This window comes from Bufo gargarizans, chromosome 1 (genome assembly GCF_014858855.1).
Source record: "Bufo gargarizans isolate SCDJY-AF-19 chromosome 1, ASM1485885v1, whole genome shotgun sequence".
NCBI lineage: Eukaryota > Metazoa > Chordata > Amphibia > Anura > Bufonidae > Bufo > Bufo gargarizans.
In genome coordinates, this window is record NC_058080.1 from 652,080,882 (window position 1) to 652,086,881 (window position 6,000).

At 45.1% G+C, this 6,000-nt stretch overlaps 1 protein-coding gene across 1 annotated transcript in view; it reads right to left on the minus strand.

The window, feature by feature from the left end:
• The window catches only part of VCAN (versican), a 97,417-nt gene extending 91,811 nt beyond the window's left edge, over nucleotides 1–5,606 (minus strand). Inside the window, exon 1 of the mRNA XM_044276014.1 lies at nucleotides 5,366–5,606. The gene's annotated coding sequence lies outside the window, so the exon portion shown is untranslated. The remainder of the gene's footprint in view (nucleotides 1–5,365) is intronic.
• Between the last annotated feature and the right edge of the window lie 394 nt (nucleotides 5,607–6,000).

Genomic DNA, 6,000 nt, shown 5'->3' on the forward strand with positions numbered 1-6,000 from the left:
GGCTGTAATCACACAGCAAGATGTTACTTCACAGCACTGAGCTAAACAGCTGCCTCATCCTCCTCTCCTACTTGTCAGGGATAATGATACTGAGCAGAGAGGAGGATGAGGCAGCTCTTTAGCGCAGTGTTGTGAAGTAACTTGTCCTCCTGTGTGATTAGGACAGGTTTTCTGTGTACTAATAGGACAGTGGCCATTTTATTTTCCCTGATGTTTGCTCCCCAGACAAAAAAGACATTATAACTAATGAAAGGTATTTGGGAATATATTTCTAATAACGTAATCTTTAAAGTGGTTGTGTCACTTCAGCAAATGGCATGTATCATGTAGACAAAGTTAATACAAGTCACTTACTAATGTATTATTATTATCCATATTGCCTCCTTTGCTGGCTTGATTCATTTTTCCATCACATAACACACTGCTTGTTTCCATGGTTACAACCACCATGCAATTCAGCAGCGGTGGCCGTGCTTGCACGCTATAGAAAAAAGCACCGACCTACAGTGTGTGCACTCCTACACTCCCGGCCACCAGAGAGGCTGGAAGCAATATGGACAATCACAATACATTAGTAAGCGCCTTGTAGGAACTTTCTCTACATGATAAATGCCACTTGCCGAAGTGTCAGAACCCCTTTAAGTTTTTTCAGTTATTTTATTTTCTTAATTCCCAGAGAACCCCTTTAAGGCTTGGTTCACACTAGCGGTATATTCTTCTGGAGGCTGTTCAGATAGAGGAACAGCCTGCCGAAAGACATCGTATCTGGCATAGCTAGATAATACCTGACCCTGCCCGAGCCCATTGACTATAATGGGATTTGCTGTGGATCCAGTCTGTTTCCGGCATTAGTGCCGGGATTCAGCCGGACAAAAAACGCAGCTTTGCAGCGGTATATGTCCGGACTAATCCCAGCACTAATGTCAGAAACAGACTGAATCCACACCAAATCCAATTACAGTCAATGGGGCCTGGCGGTGCTCCGGCCTTTTACGGTAATACTGTGTTTGCAGGTACAACATTGATGAGAATTATCTAAAGTAGAAGACTTGAGAGTGCAAATTTTATTTTTATTTTTTAGAAAATTATGATTAATAGACTGACTAGAATAGAATGACTCTTCCCATTGATTGCTGCTAGCACAGTGACAGCACAAGTTTCAGGTACCTACCTCAGTTATGCAGGACAGGCTCATCGCTAGGGGTAGGCTGCCACAAAACCATAACATTTCCAAGGGGGTTGTCAGGCTGCAATTCCCTAGCAACCAGCCTGTCCCAGATTACTCAGCTCAAATCTAAAGGACTTCTGAGCTGAGGACACGGAAATCTGGCAGGACTCAAACCTTCCTCAATATCATTAATCAGCATCTAGTAAAAGTAAACATTAAAGGGCTTGTCCCACCACAACATTTTATCACAGATCCTGGGATAGAAGACAAGTGTCTACTCAGTGGGTTCTGACCACTGGAAGCCCCAAAGATCAGGAGAACGGGGTCCCTGAGTTGCCCAACGGCCTCCGATGTTCCAATCAGATGCTCTTCACTGGCGATAACTTCTTATGGTAGGACAATCCCTTAAACTATCATATATACAAAAAGAGACAGAATAATTAGGCCACGTGACTGATGAACGTGACGTCACTGGCCTAGGAAAAGCTGCTGCGGCTTTCTCAAATAGCTGATTGGTGGGGGTTCCAGCTGTCCCCTCCCCACCGGTCAAATACTGATATGCAGAGGATAAGTCATCAGTATAAAAAAAAAGTTGGAAAACTCCTTTAAAACTAAGCTAAATAAAAGTGGCCCCATTTTGTGGGCGGGTCCAAATTAACAGAAGGCGGGGAAACACAAGTAGGCGGTGTCAGCAATACCGTGGTGCAAAATACCATCCGAGCAGATGTCAAATAACACAGTGTAGCACAATGTACTGCCCCAAAAGCTGGCCCTCTGTGGTGGCCATCAATAGCTGCCATCTTCTGCCCTCCTCCTCCAGTTGTCTATGGAACAGGGGGCTTAGGAGTTGAGGTGCGGGCCACAGCAGTTGGATTCAGTTGGGTCTATGCGGTCGGTCGCTGGCCAGGTACATGAGCATTAATTACTGTGGAGAGCCCTGTGGACTTGGGTGGCCCCCTGGGAAATTACCCTGTAGGGTCTATGGCCAATTCGCCCCTGGCTATGGACCAAGAGAGTATACATTGCGAATGTAGTCAAATATAGATTTGTCCAGTTTAGATGCAAACAAATTGAAATGGCATGCATCATGCATTACACAATGGCTTCCACTGTTTGGTTACTAGACATATAATCCACGGAAATGTGCAGTAACCCTGGCAGAATGCCTCCAATCACACTGCCTATCCATTTCATCCCAGCATGTACAAAGCTGTAAGAACCTGGCAAAGTTCACGACCACTGCAGACTATTAGGGCATAAATGACCTCGTGGCGACAGATAATGGGGGCTGCAGAGATGAAGCCACTGGCCCTCTTAGTACCTAGCTGTGATTGTGCACAGGGCTGCTGGTAAACCTACTGCACTATTCCAAAGTCAAAGATAACACATTCAGCACTGCTACATCTGTAGAGTCAACAGGTCACCTGCTTATTAGCAAAGCACGCTGGCACTAAACACAAAAGAAACTGGAAATGGATTGCCTACCTCTGGTCTCTATGGTATAAGTTGTGTCTCCAGCTCCAGTCTTTGATGTCAGGGTCACTGAGGAGCCTCAAGTGACAGCCATTCCATTGTAGGCTATGGAGCTGCTCCAGTGACCCAGTCTAATCCTTACCTCTCTTTCTGGAGGATGAAGAGTCCTGGGATCCTTTTAAAGCCCCCCCCCCCCCCCCCAGCCCCCTCCTCCTCAAGCCTGCACGTTCACACAGCCCCCTCCTCAGTGTTACTGGTGGTCTTTAACAATAAGCAGTTGTCAAGCTCTGTCCTTTCCTCCAAGTGGGTGGTGAAGATGTGGACTTCTAGGGGCAATCCCTGTGTTGTTCCAGAGGTGGTGACCCCAGTGCATGTGGCGGGCACAGGTCATACAATAACGCACTGTGTGTAACTGGCTCCATCAACACTGGGGAGGAAGAGTTCTCTGGGGGAGGGGAGGTGTCCCCCAGCATTGTGTCTGTGGTGGTCTATGATGGTCTGCCCTGGACAGCTCAAGTGACAACAATCGAAATACATTCAATAAATCTATCATCTATCTGTGTATGTCTAATATATTTCTATTGATCTCATATCTATCTACTATATATTTACCTCTCTGTCTCCTATCTAATATCTATTATACATGTGTCTAATATCTATCATCTGTATCTATATCTCTATCTATATAATCTATATCTATCTAATATCTATCATCTGTATATATCTAATATCTATCATCTGTATCTATTTATCTATCTCTATCATCTATATCTATCTATATTTTATACATTTATCTATTATATATCTAGCTGTCTTATATCTATCTAATATCTATCTAATATATATTTATCTATCTGTCTCCTATCTATCATCTATATCTATATAGCTAATATCTATGATCTGTATCTATCTATCTAATATATATGTATTTATCTCTCTGTCTCCTATCTATCTATCATCTATATCTATCTATCTATCATCTATATCTATCTATCATCATCTATTATCTATCTATCTAGCTGTCTCCTATCTATCTAGCTCTCTGTATACACTCACACTATTCTCTTCATTACTACTCTCATCGTCTTGTTCTTTGTTATAATATTGCCACATAAGATACAGAACTCTATCTCACATGGGGATCTTTCCATGCAGAGATGGATCTGGTACAATCGCAGCGGGCACAGGACACAGGCCACATGATAAGAAGGGGCGGCTTTTCTTTGCTGCCTCCCTCAGAGCTGGTCACTGGACCTCCGCTATCCGTGATACGGCTGTGGTCCACGTGGCGGTCATAATACGGACCTTCCCGGCCTCCCTCCCTCCTCTGCTAGCCGTCCCCGCCCTATCTGTGGCTGACGGAGACCGCTGGCTTTTGTTACGGCAGACTGACATGGGGCTGCATCTTCTCAGAGGTCCCTGTGCCAGTCTCTGGGGTGTCACTGATGTCTCCGGTCCCTGTTTAACCTCACACCCTGGTGACACAGGCATTCCCAGCAGACGATGCACCACAAGTCCCAGAATGCACCGCCAGTCAGAGACTGTAGTTTTACAGTCCATGTGGCTGCCTTTCACCCTTTCAGTGCCAGGGATGCTGTCGACTAGATCGCTTCTTGTATGCAAGATTGCTATTAACCCCTTAGCTCCATAGAAAAGCCTTAATAATTTGCCTCCACGGACTTCTACCAGAAATGAGTGATCTGACACAAAGGGGGTGTGCGACCACCTCGTGCTCCCGGCGCTCTGCTGCAAGATGCTGCGGTAAGCAGGCAGTTCTCCTCTCCGCCAGCAGAGGTCGCGCCTGCCATTAGCACAGCAGTATTCTGCATTCCTAGACATCCCAGTGCCGGGGTCTGCTCCAGAACAATACCCCCAGAGCTGTGATCCCCCGTCTCAATGAGCCCTTCAGGAGCCATAGGTCACATAGGCTCTTGTCTGACTCTTTTTGTTACAACACTGGTTTATTTGTGTTGCTTGTCTTAGCCTTAATCCTTAACCCCATAAAGTCAAACACCAGTGTAAATACTGCTCCCATGCTGTACTGAAATGCAGCAAGACAGTGTAACATATGTGGAGTCAATATTGCCTGTAAGGGTGGGCATTGTTCACACAGCATGGTCAATGTACACAGACTTTGGGGGATGCATGAGAAATGTACTCATTAACTTGTACCGAGGGCTGACCCCTGCCCTGGGGCATCTGGAGGGGCATCTTGGTAAGTACAGAACTAAAGAAACTGCTGCAATGATGGTGGGGTAGTGATAGTGCATATATATACCCTTCCCCTAATATATTTCTTTGTCTAGTGCTCGGTTTCATGGGGCACGCACCCCCTTGTGCTAGCCACCTCCATTTGCATGTTCCTTGAAGCTATCTCGAATAGACTTTTGGGGTGTCCAGGTGTCCCAGCTTTCCAGGAACAGCAGCCGAGAGGACCTGCCGGATGTCACCCCTGACAAGCACCTTTCCATCCATCCTCAGTAGACCTGCCTCTCTGTGGCACCTTGGCACATAGTATCACAGAACAATACAGAAAAGACATTGGAAGCATCTATATCCTAAGTGTAACCCTTTCCCACTACAACCACTTGTTTCCCAAATTTTGGTGTATATATATATTTTTTTTATGTATATATTTTTTTTTTTCATTTTGCTGTAAGTGCAATTGACCCATTATCACCATGCACAAAAAGATGAAAAAGTATTTTTTTAAAAAAAAATTACCTTGAAAGGTGACTTAATATTGTCTCAGCTTCATCAAGTCCAGTTTTATACAGGGAAGTAGTCCAGAGAGGCTGCTGGATGATGCCTATGTAGTTCCCCGGGTCAAAGGATGCTGTAGGGCTATTGTCTTTCCTGTGCTGCTGCTATCAGTCGCCCTGGGGTGTAGATTTCCCAGCAGATGGCAGAGCTCTCTCCAGCCTGTGTCTGTACAGAGTCCTAGTGAAAGAAGAACCAGAGTCTGGTTGGCTGCAAGTTCAAATGCGGGATCTGACACCCCTCATGATTATATCATTACACCGTCAGCACTGTGAGAAGGAGGGGCACTCAATGTAAGAGGAGGGCTCACTCACCCTCCCAGACTCCAAGGAGATCCTAAATACAGCACCAGCCCTCCCCAGCACTTTAGACTTCAATACCAGCCCTTCACACTGCATCCCAGCATACTGCTCCATCCACTCACAGGCGCCTGATCAGCACAACCCAATCACATCCATTGATTACCACTAACATCTTCAGATTATATATATATATTTAAATAGCATTTTTCCTTCCCTTACTTTGTGAAGTGGTGTAGCAGTATATATATATATATTTTATTATATTTATTATACTCACTTATATAGCGCTGCTATATT